Genomic DNA, 22,155 nt, shown 5'->3' with positions numbered 1-22,155 from the left:
GAATTGCACTTTAGAATGCAAGATGAAGAATGCCTGAACTCCACAAAACAAACATGTGTTGAGCACCATGTTTATTTTGAAGTATAGCTTGGGGGATCTTAACTCCGAGAGAAATATTGAAGAACAATTGAAGAATGAAAATGAAACCTTGACGAACCACCATGTTGAGCCTTTGTGAGAACTCCGGTAATAAAAGGATGATAAAAAGAAAGAGAAGTTGACAACACAAGGTGAAGCCTTGCAATGATTTGGGTGGAGCTTTGAAATGATATAACCGAGAAAACTTGGAACTCCGGAAAGAAAAGATGAACAACTTGGAACCGAGAATTTGATATCATGAATGAACTCCGGAAGAAGGAATTAATCACTTGGATGGAACAAGAACAAGAATTACATTACGCGTATCCTTCACCAATTTAGATTGATGACAAGCAACGGATTTGGCATACTACTTATTCTCGTAGAAAGGATTAAGATAGATATTGCGCAAACTTGGGAAGGTCTTCATCGAACCACCGGTAGGATTGAAACAACGAATAAATTAATATGAGGACATAGGAAAAGGAATCTTGAACGAAACCACCGTAAGAATTAAAGAGCGCGCGAAAATACTCGAGGGAATTTGATACACGAGAACGAAGATATCACGGGCTGATTAGAGAATACTTGAACGATGCACCGGTAATATTTGGAGAATGAGAAAAGCTGAGAATGAATAATACTTGAGATGATGGCTCCGGAGAATCAACCTGAAAAGACTCCTGAACTGCTCTGGATGGGTGAAAATAATTCTCACAATCGAAGACAATTATGAGAGGATGGCATAAGCTAGAACTATGAATCTTCAAGAGAACGGACCAAGATTTAGGAGAAATTCTTCTTCGGTCTTCAAATGTTGAGAATGACGATGAGAAACACCACCATGAATTGTTGAGATGCTCCGGGATGAAAAAATTAGAAAGGTTAAACCAACGATGAAAAGAATTTGAAATATCTTGGAGAAAGACATATGACTGATGATAACTCATTCTTACGTAGAACTTTGAAGTGAATTTGAGAATGACTCCAGAAAAATTAGAAGAGTCCGGTAAGATTCTGGGAAAATACCTGTGGGTTAGGGCCCACTCAAAAGAAACACCGTTGGAATGATTTAAAAGAAAGATTGCGCCGGTCGAATTAAATGGCTCAAAAGAGATAACAACCTCGAGATAGCTTGAACGGATTGGGAATGGAAATGTGAATCTTCTGAGATATCTTGTACACTCCGGAACCAATGAAAATAGTGAGAGGTGAATGATTGAGAGGTGCACTGGTATGAGAAAGCACTGAGGCGAGGAAAGGAATATGATCAACACTGACAGCTTGAATTGAATCCACCGGAGAAGAAATAACAACGAAGGATGATGAACTTGAAGCTTCGTTAGTATCTTCATGGGAAATCACCGGATAAGAACATTGAAAGAAAAGAATGAAGAGACTTCGCATCAATAAAAAGGATACTTGATTAAGAAATCTGAATCCTTGAAGAAAAAAGGTGGGAGGGCGGGAAAAAAACAAAGACAACTTGGGACGGATGAAACAAACACCGTTGAGAAAACTTAGAGTTGATCTTGCGGATGTTGAAAAGATCGGATCCACTTGAAGAGAAGCACGCCGGTTGGAAAAGAATTAACATGACGACCTCGATGATCAAGAAGGATTAGTATCCACATAGGAATATGAGAACACCGCTTAGAATAAGGTATGGAATCAACACTTGTCATTGAAGCAACTCGAATACCACAAAACAAAACAAAAAACAAAGGATTTGGCTTGCAGAATAAGCCGGAACAAACATATGATAGAGATTTCGTCCGAAGTTTTCGTGGTGGGGCCCACACGGGCTCGATCGTACAACACCATCATGTACAAGGCAGTGCACATGACATACGAAGCGTCCCCGAGTCGGCATAGCCAAGTACTCTTTAAGACACTACGAGACCACTGTAAAACCAACCGTGGAAAGGCGGACCACTAGACGTCGAACCCCAATCTCATATCATGCATCTGTCGGAAAGATATCCTAGGAGCTACTTGAATTCCCACTTATAAACTCCCAAAACTTTCTGGTTATGCAATCAGGTGTTGGGGATACAGGGGACACAAAATATATCACCCAAACTAACAATCCCTAGATCCAGCTGTATCCATCCGTCAACACATAACCAAGAAACCTTCGGAAATCATTTACATCAACCTTCGAAAAGCATCCGTTATACGAGTTATGGCAATACTCCCGAACTCCCGCCCCAGTACTGGGTGGCGTCGAGGTGATCTCACCAACAACTGCATAAAAGAGATTTCGATGTCGGCGAAACTCAGGTATTCCAGAACTGCAACGATAAAATTGTGACGACAACACCTCGGAGCTCAACTCCCCGGGACACTGCCACAACCCCTAAATGTCAGGAGGCACCAAGAACAATGTTCTCGTCACAAAACCATCGGAACGATTCCAAGATACCCGCGTGATCCTAAAAAATTTTTAGTGAAATTTGAGGAGAGAAAGTCAAAACTTCTACGTCAGGAGGCCTCACCAGAGCGACGAAGAGACTGAGGAGTAAAACGAATCCTACTCTCCGATATATATAATCCTAAGACTCAAAACATTTTTGTTCTAGACTCAACAACGTCAGCGATTCGATCAAGCAGGGGGCTCCTAAGTCGGGGATGGCTCTGATTACCAACTTGTAACACCCACGATGCGGCTATATCTCCCACGGGTCGAGGCACGACTTAGAGGCATAACCGCATTGTGATTTTGTCGCAAGAAGGGTCATCTTCACACAATCTCATGTAATGAACAAGAATGCGATAAAGAGTTGGCTTACAATCGCCACTTCACACAATACATGAATAAATCATACATAAATCAGAGTACACACATAGGTCCGACTACGGAACCAAAAGAAAAGAAGACAACCCAACTGCTAGATCCCCGATCGTCCCAACTGGGCTCCACTACTGATCAATAGGAAACGAAACTAGCCAACGAACAAGAGCTTCATCGAGCTCCCACTTGAGCTTGGTTGCGTCACCTGCACTGGTATCATCGGCACCTGCAACTGTTTTGGAAGTATCTGTGAGTCACGAGGACTCAGCAATCTCACACCCGCGAGATTAAGACTATTTAAGCTTAAGGGGTAGCAAAGGGTAAGGTGGTGAGGTTGCAGCAGCGACTAAGCATATATGGTGGCTAACATACGCAAATAAGAGCGAGAAGAGAAGCAAAGGAACGGTCGTGAAGCTAGCAATGATCAAGAAGTGATCCTGAACTCCTACTTACGTCATACATAACTCAGAAACCATGTTCACTTCCCGGACTCCGCCGAGAAGAGACCATCACGGCTACACACACGGTTGATGTATTTTAATTAAGTCAAGTGACAAGTTCTCTACAACCGGACATTAACAAATTCCCATCTGCCTCATAACTGCGGGCACGGCTTTCGAAAGATAATACCCTGCAGGGGTGTCCCAACATAGCCCATTATAAGCTCTCACGGTCAACGAAGGATAAACCTTCTCCCGGAAAGGCCCGATCAATCTCGGAATCCTGGTTTACAAGACATTTCGACAATGGTAAAACAAGACCAGCAAAGCCGGCCGAATGTGCCGACAAATCCCGATAGGAGCTGCACATATCTCGTTCTTAGGGCACACCGGATAAGCAAGACGTCAGGTTGGCATAGACCTTGGTTGCCCAGGGGGCGCCGGACATCGCTCGGTTTGGACCAGCACTTGGAGAAGCACTGGCCCGGGGGTGAAATAAAGATGACCCTCGGGATGCGCGACTCCCAAGGGAAAAAGGCTAGGTGAGGCAAATGTAAGAGCAAGGTTGGGCCTTGCTGGAAGAGTTTTATTCAAAGAAAACTGTCAAGGGGGTCCCATAAATCACCCAACCGCGTTAGGAACGCAAAATCAAGGAACATAACACTGGTATGACGGAAACTAGGGTGGCAGGAGTGGAACAAAACACCAGGCATAAGGCCGAGCCTTCCACCCGTTACCAAGTATATAGATGCATTAATAATATAAGAGATATTGTGATATCCCAACATAAACATAATCCAACATGGAGCAATCTTCATCTTCACCTGCAGCTAGCAATGCCATAAAAGGGGCTGAGCAAAGCGGTAACATAGCCAAACAACGGTTTGCTAGGAGGGGTGAAAAAGGTTAGAGGTTCATGGCAATTTGGGAGGCTTGAAGAGCAAGTGAATAGGTAGCGCAGGATAGCAATAGAGAGAACAACTAGCAAGCAAAGATAGAAGTGATTTCGAGGGTATGGTCATCTTGCCTGAGATCCTGCAAAGAAGAAGAACGAGTCCATGAAGAAGACAAACGGATGTAGTCAAACGAATCCTCACAACTCCGGAATGAAACCAAAGCTAACGAGAGAAGCAACCCGGAAAGAAACAAACAGCAAAGTAAACAACCACCACATACACATGGCATGATGCACAAACAAGTATGATGCATGTCCGGTTTAAATATGCATGGCATGGCAAAGCGCACAAACGAAACTACAAGTTAAGTGGAGCTCAATATGCAACGAGTTGGATATTGACAAAACACCACATCAATTATTTAGTTCTCTCTCATTATGTACTCAACCATATTAAATGTTGATTAACATGGCAAGAGGTGAAGCATAAGTAAGACTATCTATCTAGGCAAGTTTAAATGAGGCCGGAACAACAAACAACAATTCTGAACAATCCCCATGTCATTTAGCAATTTTAATGCAAACATCAATTTTAAACATTTAAATGTTGTTATCATGATGCGGATGACAATGCAAGTTTTAAGCAATTTTATGAAAATGTTGACATCAGCATGTTATGAAGCATTTGTCGCCATGGCGGAAGGAAAAGGGTGCCACGGCAACGAATCCGAAAATGATGCCACATCAACATATCGGTTCTGATAGCTCACGGAGATACCAGTGCAAAAGAAGTGGGCGTGAGCGTGTCATGCAAGGATGGTGGGGTGCTCCCGGATTTCGGGTTCCCACGGTACGGCGGCATGGCAATCGAGGAACGTGCAAAGACCTCTCTCGGAACAGGTGCAAACACGAGCATCTCTTACAACACACACGCACTCGTTCTCGGACGTCGTCTCGGGGTTATACCTTCGAAGCGTGCATTCGGGGCGGAACGCGTTTGAAGTGGAAGTAGTTGTTCATGTGTCATAGGGGAAGTAGTCATTCTCGCGACGGTAGTGGAAGTAGTGGTACATGTTTCATAGTCGTACACATTCCGTAGATGTTCGGGGTCACGGCAAGGAACTTGACGTCCACGGAGTCTTCGAGGGTCGACGGTAGTCGTACGCGGCAACCGTAGTTGAACTTGTAGGGCCGTCAATGTCGTGGTACTAGGAGACATGCATGGGATGAAAGTTGTACACGTTCGTTTACATCCAGTGTCGTTCGTAGAGGAACTTGGCGTCCGGTGCGGCACTTGGCGTCTCGTACTGGCCGATCTAAAACGAAGCAAGACAAAGGGCCTCTGGTTTGTGCAGCAGCAAGGAAACTCGTCCCCGACAGTGAAGCAACGAGAACAGCCACGACGTGGTGGTGGTGCAGAACACCAAGAGGCAGGGCGTGGCAGCTGCAGCAAGCAGGCACGGAGGTGAAGAAGACGGTGCGGCAGCGGGGCGATGGGGATGGACGGAGGAGATGGCTCGACGGCCAGAACGACAACACGGCGACAGAGGAAGGGGTGGCCGGGGTGCCTTGGCGCAACGGAGGCGGAGCAGAGGAGGATCGAGGCGCGGTGGAGCTCCTGGTGGTCGCAGCATGCCACGAGGAGATGCGGGAGGCAGCGGGTACGGCGACGCCTCGCCGGACTTGGCGCGGCCGCAGACGAGGGCTGGAGGCGGCCAGCTGCAGGATGCAGGGCTCGGAGGCGGCGCCATGGAGCTTGGCAAGGCGACGGGGACGGCTGCATGGACGGGCAGAAGGCGCTCGGGATCGAGCTCCTCTCGATCCAGAGCATGGATGCGGGCGCGGGACGGAGGTCAACCGAGGCGCTGCAGAAGCGGCGCCAGGGGTCGAGCACGGCGGCGATCGGGTGCGAGCGCTCCTTCTCTCTTCTTGGCGGCACGGGAGGGTGAGAGCGAGGGGTCAGAGAGATCGAGAGGAGGGAGAGTGGCTAGCGAGCGACGGGTGGTGGCGCGCGGAGGGAGATGGGGATCGGGCGCGAAGAGAGGGAGAGGGGGTCGGGCACTGGCGGCAGTGCGGGAGGAGATGGGGATGGAGAGAGGCTAGGGTTAGAGCTGGGCGCGGTTGGGCCTAGGTGGGCCGGCATTGCGGGCTAGGCCGAGCTGCGGACTAGTGGGCTGGCTGCATCTCTCTCCCTCTCTCTAATCTCTTAGCAAAGCAAAAAAAAGGAGAAGAAAAGAGAGGCTAGGAGGAGAGTTTTGGGCAAGGGGATTATTTTCCTGAACTCGCAAAAATATGCTTGTTCCGAGAAAATAGAAAAATACCATGATTGAAAGATGTAAATTCAAACTTATTTGAATTTAATTCAAATGATTTGAATAGGAAGTGAGGGTTGGGAAGGTCCAAAAATGTTCGGATTTTTGGTGGAGCTCCGGAATATGATGAAAAATATATGGCGAGGTTGGAGACCAAGAATTAAGATAACAAAGGCATTGGGATATTTGCAAGTGTGTTATGGTGAACTCCAATTAATGGAATATTTTAATATAGCTCCCTAATAATATTGGGAGGATATATGTTATAAAGAGAAATCACCATGTGCATTTCCCTCGATTTAAATGGATCGAAGATCCATGCAATTTACTTAGTTGAGTTTTTGAAAAATAAAATGACATGATGGCATGATGACATGATGCAATGCAACAATAAAAGAGCAAGCACCAAAAGGAACACACGGCGATCACGAAAATAAGGAAGTCTTCTGAAGCGTCGGTCTTGGGGCATTACAACCCCCGTTCCTAGAACGCCGACAGCATTCCCGTCACCGGATCGCATAGCTCCCGGCTCCGCCGAGGTTGCCGGTATCCTCCTCCCCGGCATCTGCGTCGCGGTAGACGTCCGTCTCCTCAGAACTGCCCTCCGGGTCGTCCAGAAGCAAGCCATAGTCGTCAGCAGGCGCGACTCCATCGTCTTCCGCCCGTTCCGGGCGGAACTCGTCATGGAAGGCGAACCCGGCGATGTAGCTGGCCCGAGTAGCAATCCGGCCGACCTCCGCCTGCAGCTGGCTCTCCGAGCCGGCACGCTGGCCCATCAACGCGTCCAGCAACAAGTCTGGATGCCAAGCCATCGTGAACCTAAGTGCCATTGCGGCGCCAGCACGAGCGGCGGAAACCCGCCAGTCATGAAGCCGATCCGGTCCCGCCTCCGACCACCGCGCCAGCCACGTAAAGCTGTTCGGTGCAACGGAACCCGGCCAGAGGGCCGCCGTCATCGCCGCGCCAGCCTCAGAGAGCCGCCCGATCTGCTCGCTCAAGACTCGTAGGCGGGCCTCGGCGGTGGTCACGATCTCCGGGAAGGTCCAGGTCACCCGCGGGTCGGTCCCGGAGCTGACGATCCCTGGCGGGTTGCATTGAAAGCGCGCCGCCTCCTCCGCCAGCTGCCGAGAAGAAAGCAAGTCAGAAGAAAGTCAATAAGGAAGAAAAACCGGAGTCCCAATCCAGCAACAACAAAACCAAAGGAAAGCACTTACTGGAGAAGGACTCTTCCAGGTGCTGCGCTTCGAGCAACGTACCGCGCCGCTCTCGGATAATGATGCGGTCACGCTCCTGCAGCGCCTTCTCCAGATCGGCGACCTTGGCAAGGGCCGCCTTCAGCTCAGCGTCCTTGTCCTCGGCTGCCTTCACGGCCTCCTCGCGGCGCCGGGTCTCCCCCTGCGGGGTCTACTCCGCCGCCGCCACCAGTGCCTTCAGGCGCTCCACCTCGGTCTGGAGTTGCTCCTTGTCGTCGGCCAGCCTGCCGCGTTGCTAGTCTGCCTCGGCAAGGGCCTGCTGCGCCTCCACGACCTTGGCGGCCTCCGCCTTGAGGAACTCCACCTTGGCCTCGAGGCGGCCCTTGTCGCCCGCCAACTGCTCCTGCAACTGGCTGGCTTCGTCGAGCACCCCCCGGGCTCCCGTCGCCTCCGCCCTCACGTGCTCCACCTCGGCGCCAAGCCGACCGGCGTCAGCAACAAGCCGGTCGTAATGGAAGCTGGCCTGGATCAGCCGGGTCCTCCAAGACAGCACCTAGGCTGAAGAAGAGAGACTTAGAAACAAAGTATCACCTTAAGATTGGACACAACTACTACGCAGGTGTCCCGAATCTCGGGGGCTACACCCAGTGGGCGTGCTAGCGCGCCCCCACTAAAAAAGAGCATGCAAGAGAAGTACCTGCCGTGGCGCGGAGCTCCTCCTCCTTGGCGGCGAGCCTTTCCTTGAGACGTCAGAGCGTCTCAAGGAGCCAGTTGAAGACGCTGACCCGGTAGGAGTCCAGTTGCTGCAGAGAGCAGCGATCAATACAAGACAGCAAGATAAGATTCGACCCAACTGCTATGTAGTTGGCCCGAATCTCGGGGGCTACACCCAGTGGGTGCGCTGGCACGCCCCCACAAAGAACAAGCAATGAAAAAAGAAAAAGCAGAATGCAACGGAAAACTTACAAACACGGCGCGCTCCAGCTCCTGCGTCGCCTCCACCTCGGCCTGGGCGAAGGCCTGGATCCGATCCGTCCGCCCTCGCCGGCGCCGGGTCACGGCGGCCATCGCCGCCTCCTCCTGGGTCATGGGCCCGAAGAAGACCTCGCCGGTCCCGCTCCGCGACGCTTGCGACACGGCGACCCCCGGGCCGGGGCACTAGGGCGTGCCCCCCGCTGGCCACCTCCCCTAAGGCCGGCACCCCCTCCGGCTCCTTCTCTAGCGCCCTCTCTGGCTCCGATACCAGCCCGGTGGTCGGAGTGGCTTGCGGCTACACCACCGACGGTGCCTCGCTCGTCGTTGTCCGAACCGCCCCCTCCGGTGCCATCCGCGACGCCTCCCCCAAGATGGCGTCGCCGCCACCTCCATCGGCCCCCGCCCGCTCGACCACGTCGGTCCGCGGCGGGGTGTCGTCCCCATGAACCACGACCTCCCGGTCGAGGTCCATCACATCTGCATGGCCGCCTTGGCCGTGCTCCCCCTCCGACGACGGCACGAAGACCGTTTCCACCGCCACTGTCCCTGCCGGCATCTCCGGCCATGCCGGCTCCTCGCCGGCTCGCGCCCACGTCGCCGCAGCACTGACCTAGGCCTGGGTCGACGCCGCCTCCAGCTCCGCCTCGGCCCGGTTCCGGTCCCGCCAGGCCAGGCCTTCAGCATCGGCCGAGTCCAGACCGAGATCCGGATCCGCCCGCTCCCCCTCCTCCTCGTCCCGGTCGATAGTGCCGGACCGGCTCCTCCGGAACGCGGCGCCCTTGACGGATGCCGCATCCGCCACCGCCAGCGCCAGTGAGATCGGCGACCTGAAACACAAGACATACTAAATACAGGCCAAGCAGAGCCGCTCGGCGACTCGGTTCAAGCCAAGAAGAAACTCACCCCGGCACCACCGGAACGGCGGGCCACGCCGCTCTCTCCTGCGGCGCGGCGCGCATCCTCTTGGCGGGCGGCTTCGCCACCCCGGCCGGGTCCGCCGCATGCTTCGCAATGGGAGCTCACGGCCGATGCTGTCCTTCCCGTGCAGCCGCCGGCGCCCCCTGAGACGACCTGGCTCCTGCCTCACCACCGCCTCCTCCACCCGGCGCCGCTACATCAATAGCTCACGTCAGCACCCCCAATGTCGTAACCCAACCGGCAACTCAAGAAGATAACCCAAGACTTACCGGCTTGGCGCCCTGCGCCCACGTCGGAGGTCGCCTCCTCCTCTCCGCCGTGGGCCTCGGGCTCCTCCGAGGCGACACACACACCTGTGCCCACTCCCGGTCGTAAGGATGCCAGATGGCGTTCAGAAGCACCTCCCGCATCGCGTTGGGGCGGATAAGAAGATAAGCAGTAGCGAAATATGGAGACCAAGGACTCGCCAATAGTGCCGGGTTCACATGGTTGTACGGGGCCTTCCCGAACTCCTAGTCACCCCGCAGGTTGGCCTTGGAGATGTTGTTGACCCGGCGCGCAACCTGGTCGCTGCCAGCCGCGTGTTCGCCGTGCGGTTGGGGTCCTGGAGGCTGGTCATCTGGCCGATGAGTTGGCTGCGCTGCTGCAGCGGCAACAGTCGCCAGACGAATAAGGCGGTGATGAGGTCGGTGCCGGTGAGCCCCTCCCGCTCCTCATCACTGACACCTGCTCGCACAGGTTGAGCACCTCCTGCGACGGATGCTTGGGGTAGTACCCCTAGTTCCGCTTCTCCCTCGGCAGCGAGTTGACGAAGGGTGGTAGGTTGATGCGGTCCGCGCCGAGGTCGCGGACGTAGAAGAAGGAATTTTTCCACTTCTTGGCAGAATCCTCCAGCGGCATCTTCGGACAATCACCGTCCGAACGCTTGGAGATGACGGCGGCCCCGCACTAGGACATCTCCCTGGCCCTCGGCCCTTGCTGCTTCAGGGAGAAGAAGCGCACCCAGAGGTCGATCGAACGCTTGACCCTGAGGTACCCCTCGCAGAGGGTGATGAAGCCCGACAGCTGCACAATGGCGCCGGCGTCCAGATGTTTAGGCTGGAGCCGAAGAACTCCAGGAAATCGAGGAAGAAGCCGCTCGCGGGAAGCCCGAAACCGCTCTTGAAGTGCGGGACGAAGACGACGCACTTCGTGCCCTCGGGTCGGAGCTCACGCTCCCCCATGGGAGGCACGCGGCGACCTCCGTCTCCCCCGACAGGCGCCTGGTGGAGCGGAGATACGCGATTTCGAGGGTGTGGTCGAGCCCATCCATGAGCCCGACGGCAGCGCCATCAACAAAGACGTGAGAGAAAGGAAGAAGTAGGTGGCTACAAAGCTCTGCTCGAGGCAGCGGGCGTCGCAACTGGCGGCGGTCGCAAGAAGCAGAGGGAGGATGAAGAGGCAGGGGAACGCGAGCGAGAATGATCTCCGCCGCTCCCTTCACCCACAATTTATAGGCCACGATTTGAAGCGTGGGGAAGTGGGATCGTTTGCGCTCGCCCCTCCCACTTCCCCGCAATAAGTGTGCACGTACGCACACAGTAACTGCCTTAAGAATGGCAACCGACACGCGGATGCCGAAAGAAATCCGTGCGCGAGGGCCGAGGGCGTGCGGCGGCAGGCCCCAGGGTGTCGCCCCGTCATGTCGCGCGCGTGGCCTGTCAGGCCCCTCCGGCTTCCAGGCACCACATGGCGGCCGCGCGAGGCCCAAAAGATTTCCCAAAGATTCATCAAACTCCTCGGTTTCCTGCCACGACCGGGATGCCGCAATCCGGCTTCCGGAAGCCGGCACACGGTGGGTGTTGCCGGACCCGGCGGTCACCAAATCCGCCTCTTCAAAGGGGAAACTGCGAAGGCCCTTCCATCCGAAGACGACGGACCTTCACAGCTTCGGGGACTACTGTCGGGGGGATGAACCCCAGGCAGGCAACGGAACCCGGATTCTTTTCAAAAACAATGGGGCCAGCATTGCCCCTCAATCCGGCTCGCGCTTGGCCGGGTCGCTCAACCCGGCCAAGTCCCTTGTCCCGGCCGGACTCCTCAACTCGGCCCCGACAACCAACTCAAGACTCCCCCAACTAGCCAGCTCCACCATTGGCGTTATCTCCAACCCGGCCGAGGGTCAGCGGCCGTCCCATCCCGGCCGTACGATGGGACGAGTCTCCACCAACTGATTACTGGAGCCACAGTGCCCCGCCCGTGCGTCTGTTCAGCCGGGCGTGGCAACAGCGCCCCCCACCTACTCGCTGACCAGGGCCGGCGTGGCAACCGTGCAAACATCATCACCCATGACGCCAGCAAGTGGCGACCTGACGGAACGCCGCTGTAGCCGACTCGACTCGGCCACACCCTGACGATCGACAAGACGGCGCACAATGCCCCTAGGTGCATGGGGCCCGTGCCCGGGGAACCTGGCGAGACCTGGCACCCGGCGGGTCCCAGCAACCGGCATCCTGGACACTGACAACCAGGCCCTACGGCCTTGTAACATTACCATTGTACCCCTGGGGGGTTGACCTATAAAACCCCCCAGGATCCCCCATGCATACGGGCAATGCACTCACCCAACCACCCAGTCATGCACCTAGCAAGCAACACCCGAGGAGAGGGAACTGCCTAAGCCTTGGCCAGCCTCCCTTCTTCCTCCATACAGCTCTAGGAGCAACTCTGTACTCATACATATCAACTACACTCCGCAGGACTAGGGGTGTTATCTCTCCGGAGAGCCCCGAACCTGGGTATGTCTTGCGTCCCGCGCTCGCTCATGCCGACCTCGCCTCTGGAGCCCACCAGTGCCCTCGAGCCTCCTCCTATCTTTAGCCATCCCTTGGCATCTGCCGTGCGCCCACCAGGATAGTTGGCGCCCATCATGGGGCAGCTCGAGGTCCTGGCCGGGAGCATGCTTCAGACGGGGCCCCTCTCCGACTCCGACGAGCCCGTCACACTGGCAGACGACATCATCAAAGCGCTCGCCGCCTCCTTCGCCGCACTGCGCATCTCCGACGCGCCTGCGACCGACGAGTACCCCAGCGAGGTACTTGACTTTTCCGGCTCCCCGCTCTCCATCAAAGACGGCACTCCCGCCGAAGCGATGGACCTCTGCGTGGAGGCTTTCGTCACCGACTGTCGGCGTTCTGGGAACGGGGTTCCCCAGACTTGCCTACTTGCGGCCCACGACATGGCTCTGCGAGCGGGCCTGTATGGCCCATCTTCACCAACAAGCATTCGAGACCCTCGCGCGGGGCCAAGCCTCGCGAGGCGGATGAGACCAAGGCAAGGCAAACCTCGCGAGGGGCGGAGAGATCAAGGCAAGGCAAACCTCGCGAGGTTCCAGTGACGTGTGCCGTGACGACCAAGGCCAAACGGGCACCAGCGCACACAGTGTCCTTGTTTTCTCTTTGGTGCTACGGAGGCAAGCGCAGGCGAGGAGTACCGAGGCGTCAAGCAAAGGTTTCCATATCGGTGCAACGAAACCAAGACCAGCAGGATGGTAGGACGGAGGTCACCGTGGAGCCCAAGGCAGCGTCACCACCAGAGCTTTTTGCAGGCGAAGACCACCTTTAGTCAAGATAAGCTGCACTAGCTGTCCCCTTTCAAATTGGCCATTGTTGGATCCCTTCCCGCTAAATATTTGGGGAGAGTACCAGGGCCTCTATAAATAGGGCTAGCCACCACCGTAGGAGGCAACTGATTAAGATCATCATCGCCCACACAAGTTCGCCAAGCACAAGAACACCTCACCTCAGGAGGTTGTTCTTCCCCTTGTACTGTTCATCCTCAGCCCAAGAGGCAATCCACCACCACACACTGGAGTAGGGTATTACACCACAACGGTGGCCTGAACCAGTATAAATCTTGTCTCTCTTGTGTTGCGAGTTTGCCGAGCTAGACTTAGAGATCGTAGCAAGGTTAAGGGCGTGGATCGGTAGGGGGAGATCTTTGTGCGCACCCCAGTGTTTGAACCTTGAGTGTTTTGCTGGAACCCGAGATCCGACACCGACACCAGCGCCTCCTCCTCGTCGAGCGCGGCGAGGAAGGCCGCCAAAGCTAAGGCCGTAGTGGACAGGGCCGACTCGCCCAACCCGCTGCGCACCATGATGCAGAGCCTCCGCGTTCCCATCGGCACCAACATCGACGCCTCCAACATCGCTGAAGCCCGGACTCGTCTCAACGAGGACCGCCAGCGCCTGCTGGACGTCACTGAGACACTCGCTGCCACACAGCGCCTCCTCGACTTCGCTCAACTGGAGCGCAATGCCGCCTACGGCTTCACACCGGACGCGCCCGAGCCAAGCTGGGTCGCCGACGTGCGGGCCCGGGGCGGCGCAATCGGTCGCGCTTTCGGCGCTCTCCCTCCCGTCTAGGAGACTCCCGTGAAGAACAAGCCAGAGATGCCGCAGTGGCCGCCCAAGTTCAAGACGGAGATGCCGCCGCGCTACGATGGCCCCGTCAGCTTTCCTAATGGCGTACGAGGAGGCCGTCCTCGAGGCCGGGGGCGAGGACAAGGTCATGGCCAACTGGCTTCCCATGGCCCTCACTGGCGCACCGCGCGCCTGGCTGCTCAACCTCCCCAGATCCACGGTGGCATCTTAGGAGGAGCTGCGCGGCCTCTTCACTGCGCGCTACGCGGCACCGGCGCATCATGCGGTCGCGGCCCTCCTTGGCGGCTCACAAGCACCGCCTTCAGATCGCCATATCAAGCCGTTCCTTCGCCAGATTGGCGCCGCTTCCAAGCGCTCAGTGGCTCCACTGGGCTAGGCCGCGCCCGAGGCAGACCTCACCATCGATGCAGGGGATCACCCCGTCTCTACCGTCGGCTCGGGCATGCTCCCAATGCTTTGCACGCCAACCATCTGCAACGTGTCCGTCACCAAGACGCTCATCGATGGCAGTGCCGGCCTCAACGTGCTCTCAGCTGAGGCCTTCAGCCTTCTGCACGTACCACTCGAGCGGCTCCGCCCTAGCAAGCCTTTCTCAGGGGTTGGTGGAGGCTCCGCCCACTCCCTGGGGCGGATCCGCCTCCCCGTAACCTTCAGCACGCGCGACAATTACCGCACCGAGCTGGTCGACCTCGACATCGCCCACATCGGCCTCCCGTACAACGCCATCCTCGGGTACCAGGCCCTAGCTCAGTTCATGGTGGCGATCCATCCGGCCTACAACCTCATGAAGATGCCCGGGAGCAAGGGCGTCCTCACAGTAGTGGGGGACAAAAAGGAAGCCTTGATGAGGGTCAAGCTCGCCCTCAAGACCGCCGCGACAGCGTAGCCCATCGACGCGGACACCGCCAAGGCCAAGGGGGGCGCACCAACCAAGAAGAAGCAGTTTTTCACTCAAGACAAGGAGGAAACGAAGCAAGTGCCAGTCGAGGAGGACGGATCCTCGGGGGCAACCTTTACCATAAGTGCCAACCTTGAGCCTGACCAGGAGGAGGCGCTGGTGAAGTTCCTGCGCGCAAACAAGGAGGTGTTCGCTTGGGAGCCCGACCAGCTGGTAGGGGTCCCGAGAGGGGTGATAGAGCACCATCTGAAGGTGTGCCCCAACGTACGCCCCATGAAGCAGAGGGCGAGGTGGCAGTCCACGGAGAAGCAAGCTTTCATCATCCAAGAAACCCGTAAGTTGGAGGGAGCGGGTGTCATTCGCGAGGTTCGATACCCTGAGTGCTGGCAAACCCCGTCGTCATGCCCAAGAAAGGCGGAAAGGAGCGAATGTGCGTCGACTTCACCAACCTCAACAAGGCCTGCCCCCAAGATCCGTTCCCGCTTCCATGCATCAACCAGATCGTTGACTCCACCGCCAAGTGTGACCTACTGTGCTTCCTGGATGCGTTCTCAAGGTATCACCAGATCAAGATGGCGGTAGAAGATGTGGAGAAGACATCTTTCGTGACCCCGTGTGGGGTATACTGCTACACTTGCATGCCTTTCGGGCTGCGCAACGCAGGCGCAACCTTCCAGCGGCTCATGCACATCGCCTTGGGCCGACAGCTCGAGAGAAACGCTGAAGCCTACGTGGATGACATCATGGTGAAGTCTCGAGAAGTGAGGAACATAATCCAGGACCTGGAGGAAACCTTTGAAAGCCTTTGCTAGGTGGACTTGCGACTCCACCCAGAGAAGTGCGTGTTTGGCATCCCTTCCGGTAAGCTGTTGGGCTTCCTTGTGTCTCACGGGGGGATCGAGGCCAACCCAGAGAAGGTCAAGGACATTGAAGACATGAGCCCACCGCAAACCCGCAAGGAAATGCAGAAGCTGGCTGGTCGGGTGACTGCGTTGGGGCGCTTCATTTCCAAGCTGGGATAGCGCGCCCTACCCTTCTTCAAGCTGATGAAGAAGAAGGGCCCATTCGAGTGGACCCCAGAGGACGACTAAGCATTTCAAGACCTCAAGAGGTACCTGACCAGCCCTCCAGTGAACGTGGCGCCACGACCTCTCGAGCCCCTGGTGCTTTATCTTGCCGCCACCCCGTACTCTGCCAGCGCGGCTCTAGTGGCGGTTCGTGAAGAGCACCAAGCCAAAGGCGCGTCGCGCCGAGCTACCCCGCCAGCCGAGACGACACAAGGTCATGAAGGTGTCGCAAGGGTCGTAGCAGCATCAGCAGAGGATCAAGCTCAGCAGGACGACGCTGCCGAGACCCCGACAAGCGATCAAGCGTTGGGGGTTCCACTACCTCAGGAGACACCCCAACTTCCTAAGGACACGAGCCTCATCAGCGCACCAGCCCTCGTTGAGCACCCGGTGTATTTCGTCAGCATGGTGTTGCGGGTTGCAAGGGCACGATATCCCATGCCTCAGAAGCTCTTGCTCGTGCTCTTGGTGGCCTCGCGTAAGTTGCGGCACTACTTCCCGCGCCACCCCATCAAGGTCGTCTCAGCCTACCCATTGGAGAGAGTGCTTAGGAGCCCCAATTCTGCCGGAAGGGCCGCTGAGTGGAACATTGAGCTGCAGGCATTCCAGTTGGAGTTCAACACTACCAGGGTCATCAAGGGAGCCGCACTCGCTGATTTCGTGGCAGAATGGACGGACGCCCCGGCGCTTGAAATAGGCGAGGATCAGTCCCTCTCGCCGGGAAGTGAGGCGCCTGACGGTTGGGTCATGTGTTTCGATGGTGCCTTCGCACACCAGGGCGCGGGGGCTGGAGCAGTGCTCATCTCGCCCACTCAGGACAAGCTCTACTATGCTGTGCAGCTCTGCTTTCAGCAGGATGAGAAGGTCTCCAACAACATTGCAGAGTACGAAGGCCTCATAGCTGGCCTGAAAGCTGCGGTAGCCCTGGGGGTGAAGCGCCTCACCGTTAGGGGCGACTCGCAGCTCCTCGTCAACTTCTCCAACAAGGTATACGAGCCGAAGGACGAGCACATGGAGGCATACCTCGCGGAGGTGCGCAAGATGGAGAAGCAGTTCCTGGGCCTGGAGTTGCAGCACGTGCCCCGTGGCACCAACAAGGAAGCTGACGACATCGCTAGAAGGGCATCCAAGCGGCAGCCCCAAGAGCCTGGCGTCTTCGAGGAGCGGCTCTTCAAGCCATCAGCGACACCACCGCTTTCAAGGACAGCTCAGCCTCGGGAGGAACTCCCGCAGCCGCCTGCCACAGGAGCCCCAGCCTGTGGCCCGACCTCGGGAGCGCGCCTACTCTTGGCGCTCGAGCCCCAGGAGGGATGCTTGACCAAGGAATTCAAGGAATACCTGATGCAAGGGACGCTGCCGGAGAAGGAGGAGGACGCGGAGCGTGTGGCCTGGCAAGCCACGGCATACTGTATCCGGGACGGTGAGTTATACAGAAAGCGACCAAATGACGTTTCACTGCGTTGTATCTCCAGGGAACAGGGGAAAGAGCTGTTAGTCGACATACACGACGGGGACTGCGGGCACCACTCGCCGTCGCGAACCCTCGTCGGCAAGGCATTCCACAGCGGATTCTACTGGCCTACGGCGCTCAACGACACAGCTGAGCTGGTGAGGTCATGTGCTCGCAGCTCCTCGTCAACTTCTCCAACAAATCCATCAGCCAGCTTAGGGCCTCTAGACCATCCCACTCTCGTGGTTGTTCGCAGTCTGTGGACTGGACATCCTGGGCCCGTTCCCTCGAGCGCCAGGGGGCTACCGATACCTCTACGTTTCCATCGACAAGTTCACAAAGTGGGCGGAGGTGGAAGCTGTCTGCACCATCCCAGCCGGCTCTGCGGTCAAGTTCATCAAGGGTCTCGTGAGCCGTTTCAGCGTCCCCAACCGCATCATCACTGACAATGGCTCGTAGTTCACCAATAATCTCTTCAAAACATATTGTGCTGACCATGGAACGCAGATCTGCTATGCTTCGGTGGCGCACCCCCGGAGCAATGGTCAAGCCGAACACGCCAACGCGGAGGTCCTGAGAGGCCTCAAGACCAGGACCTTCAAGAAGAAGCTCGAAGCCTGCGGCAGGGGCTGGCACGACGAGCTCCAGTCCGTGTTGTGGTCAATCCGCACCACCGCCACCAAGCCAATGGGCGAGACCCCGTTCTTTCTCGTCTACGGAGCGGAAGCGGTTCTCCCTCACGAGGTCAAGCATCGCTCCGCATGGGTCCTGGCGTTTGATGAGACGCAGCAGGACGCCACACGGGGCATGGACCTCGTGCTGGGGGAGGAACGCCGCCGCGAAGCTGCACTGCGAGCGGCAATATACCAGCAGGCGCTGCGGCGGTACCACTGTCGCAGCATCCGCTCCAGGACGCTCAAGGTGGGTGACCTCGTCCTGAGGCGGGTGCTCTCCAGGGAAGGGTTGCATAAGCTCTCACCCATGTGGGAGGGCACGTTCAAGGTCGCCCATGTCTCCAGGCCTGGCACCGCGCGCCTGGAGACGCAGGACGGGGTACCCATCCAGAACGCCTGGAACATCCAGCACCTCCGGAAGTTCTACCCATGAAGAAAGGCCCAGCGCCTGTGAAGAAGGCCCAGTGCCCGTGAAGGTCTCCACTTGTAACACTATCACATAATAATGAGTGGGGCTGTACATGCCCCGGAGTCTCAGGAGTGCCGCCCTCGGGCCCCGGGGGCTCCCTCCCACGTCCAAGTGACAGCACTTAGCTCCGCGCTAGTGAGTAGACTTGAAGACTAGACTAGGTGCCGGACGCGGCTTTTCATTTGCTTTTTGTAGTTGGCTCGCCCTCTTTTTATTGAAGTTTGCTTCTGGAGTTCTTTGCTGATTTGGTGCTGTCGCCTTTTACCGCTGTTCCCGGATCCAGTTTAGCGTGCACTCTCTCTCGCATACCTCGCGAGGGGGCTAGGCAGGCGCCCTCGTGAGCGTTTTTCCTTTCTCTGCCTTCTTTCTGCTTTTCCCTCGTGAGCGTTTTTCCTTTCTCTGCCTTTCGTCTGCTTTTTCATGAGGCATCCTCGTTCGAGCCCACAAGCTGGCGCACCTCTCCTAATCCGTGCCCCTCGGGTTCTGCGATATGAAGCGCTGGGTCAAGGCTTGGGTGAACAATAAGCCTCCTAGCGAGCCTCCTAACGAATTTTTTGCAGTTCCTAAGCACCCACCAAGTCAAGGAAGGCCTTGACAGGCACCAGGAAGCAAGTGCCTCGTGAAGAGGAGACTACCCCGAACGTGCCAAGTTAAGTTATCTCTACACAAAATAACGACACAGCACAAAAACGATAAACATAGCATAGTGATTGAGAAATCATAGTTCGATACATGCCCCTCCGGGGCCCATACTGGTTTCTTTATCTATGCAGGAAGGAAAGGAAGAACAAAATAAAAGCGGCGCCTGCCCCTACAGCGGTCCCCGGGGGCGGGCTCTTGGCGCCGTCCTGAGCTCGGCCAGACCCCTCCTCGTGCTTCACGGAGGCGCGATGACGAGACGACCCGTCGCTGCCTTTGAAGCGTGCGCGGCGGCGTGGCAGCTGGTCGTAGCCACCACTGCTGGAGCTGTCGCTGGGGGAAGAGCCGCCGTAGCTGGACGAGACGCGGTCGGCACCAAGGGCGGGTTCGCCCTCATCCTCGTCACGACCGTCGCCAAGGCCGAGCACCTCCTCACCGTCGTTCACCTTGGGGCAGCACCCGGCGCGGCGACCATCTTCCCCAGACACCCTCACGTAGAGGGTCGCATCACCGTCATACTTGAAATTGAGGGTGCACCGCCTGCCCAGGCCGCGCGCGCGGGCGAACGTCTGCCAACCGCGGGCTAGAGCTATGTTGCCCGCGACAGAGACCTCGACCGCAACCCAAGAAGCCCTGCTGTAGCAACCGTCCGCCTGCAGCCAGAGCCCGCCTGGACCAGAGGCTGGCAGCTCGTCGGCGAAGAAGCACGGGAGCTGAAGCCAGTTGCCGGCCGGGTTCTCCGACAAGATGACGAACTCCGGCAGCACCTCCGCCGAGTGGAAGCGCGGCCGGGGAAGCCGCGCAACCATGGCACGTCTCCCTTCATTGACAGGGCTGCCATGACCGGAGTGACCCCTGACACACGCAGCGGCGCCACTGCAGGAACGGGGGGCCGCAGCAGGGGTCGCGGTGTGCTTGCGGGGACGGCCGCGTCCACGCTTGGGTGCCGGAGAGCCGGGCCCCTCACGAGGGGCCTTCCCCTTCTCCGCGGCAGAGAACCTCCTCGACAGCGCCATTAGCGTCGCTGCTGGCAATGGAGCAAGGAGGAAGAAGCAAGCGGAATGGGAAGATATCGGCGACGGGGGCCCTGCCCCCTCCCCATTTATAGCAGGAGAAGGCCAACCAGCGCCCCCCACGATCACAGGTAATGATGGTTTTTTCCTTGCATGCAGCAGTGACTCGTCAAGTCAAGCAGTTGCCGAGGCAGCGTGGGGAAGCGGAGACGCCCACGTCCAATAAACCGCCACGCGCCAACCAAGGCCGCAGGCTATTGGGGCCCGCAGCGCTCTGCACTTGCCCTTTGACTTCGCCTCGAAGCCAAGCCCAAGTGTGCCTTGGGCCCGGGGGCTACTGTTGGCGTTCTGGGAAAAGGGGTCCCCACACTTGCCTGCATGCGGCCCAGGGCGTGGCTCTGCGAGCGCGCTCGTATGGCTCATCTTCACCAACAAGCATTCAAGACCCTCGTGAGGGGCCAAGCCTCGCGAAGCGGACGATGCAAGACCTCCTCGGGAGCGGCCTCACTAGGCTAGATCGCGAGGGGCGGAGAGATCAAGGCAAGGCAAACCTCGCGAGGTTCCAATGACGTGAGCCATGACGACCAAGGCTAGGCGGGCGCCAGGCGGGCGCTAGCGCGCACAGTGTCCTTGTTTCCTCTTTGGTGCTAATGAGGCAAGCGCAGGCGAGGAGTACCGAGGAGTCAAGCAAAGGTTTCCATATTGGTGCAACAAGACCAAGACCAGCAGGACGACAGGACGGAGGTCACCGTGGAGCCCAAGGCGGCGTCACCACGAGAGCCTTTTGCAGGCGAAGACCACCTTTAGTCAGGATAAGCTGTACTAGCTGTCCCCTTTCAAATTGGCCGTTGATGGCTCCCTTCCCGCTCAATATTTGGGGAGAGGACCAGGGCCTCTATAAATAGGGCTAGTCACCACCGTAGGAGGAAACTGATTAAGATCATCCTCAGCCCAAGAGGCAATCCACCACCACACACTGGAGTAGGGTATTACACCACAACGGTGGCCCAAACCAGTATAAATCTTGTGTCTCTTGTGTTGCGAGTTCGCCGAGCTAGCCTTAGAGATCGTAGCGAGGTTAAGGACATGGATCGGAAGGGGGAGATCTTCGTGCGCACCCCAGTGTTTGAACCTTGAGGGTTTTGCCAGAACCCGAGATCCGACACCTACGCCTCCTCCTCGTCAAGCGCGGCGAGGAAGGCCGCCGAAGCTAAGGCCACAGTGGACAGGGATGGCTCGCCCAACCCGTTGCGCACCACGATGCAGAGCCTCCGCGTTCCCATCGGCACCGACATCGACGCCTCCAACATTGCTGAATCCCGGAATCGTCTCACCGAGGACCACCAGCGCCTGCTGGACGTCACCGAGACGCTCGCTGCCACGCGGCGCCACCTCGACTCCGCTCAGCTGGAGCGCAATGCCGCCTACGGCATCACACCGGACGCGCCCGAGCCAAGCCGGGTCGCCGACGTGCGGGCCCGGGGCGGTGCGATCGGGCGCGTTTTCGGCGCTCTCCCTCCCATCTTTGAGACTCCCATGAAGAACATGTGCGCTGCCCAGATGGTCGCGGTCGGCCTGGACCAGCTCGCAGGCGAAGAACTGCAGGACCGCCTCAAGAGGGTGAATGACCTCCTCGCTGCAGCCAACGCACAGCAGGACCGCCTCAACCAGCTCGCCAGACCGGCCGGATTCGGCTTCGTCCGTGTCGCTGGACCCGGCGAACACCAGCACACGGCATCCTCCCTACATGGCGAGGCGCACTCCGGCCGCACCCGGACCCGGCGTAACGCCGCTCCAACGACCGATGGCGGCCTGGGCGACGAGCCGGCCTCGGATGTCCGATGCCGACTTGATCCTCTGCTCCAACCCAGCCGACGTCCGGCTGGAGGTGACCCCCCCCCCCCCCGTGGCGCGGTCAC

Source organism: Triticum aestivum, chromosome 4D (genome assembly GCF_018294505.1).
Source record: "Triticum aestivum cultivar Chinese Spring chromosome 4D, IWGSC CS RefSeq v2.1, whole genome shotgun sequence".
Classification (NCBI taxonomy): Eukaryota; Viridiplantae; Streptophyta; class Magnoliopsida; order Poales; family Poaceae; genus Triticum; species Triticum aestivum.
This window is presented reverse-complemented; position numbering follows the sequence as displayed.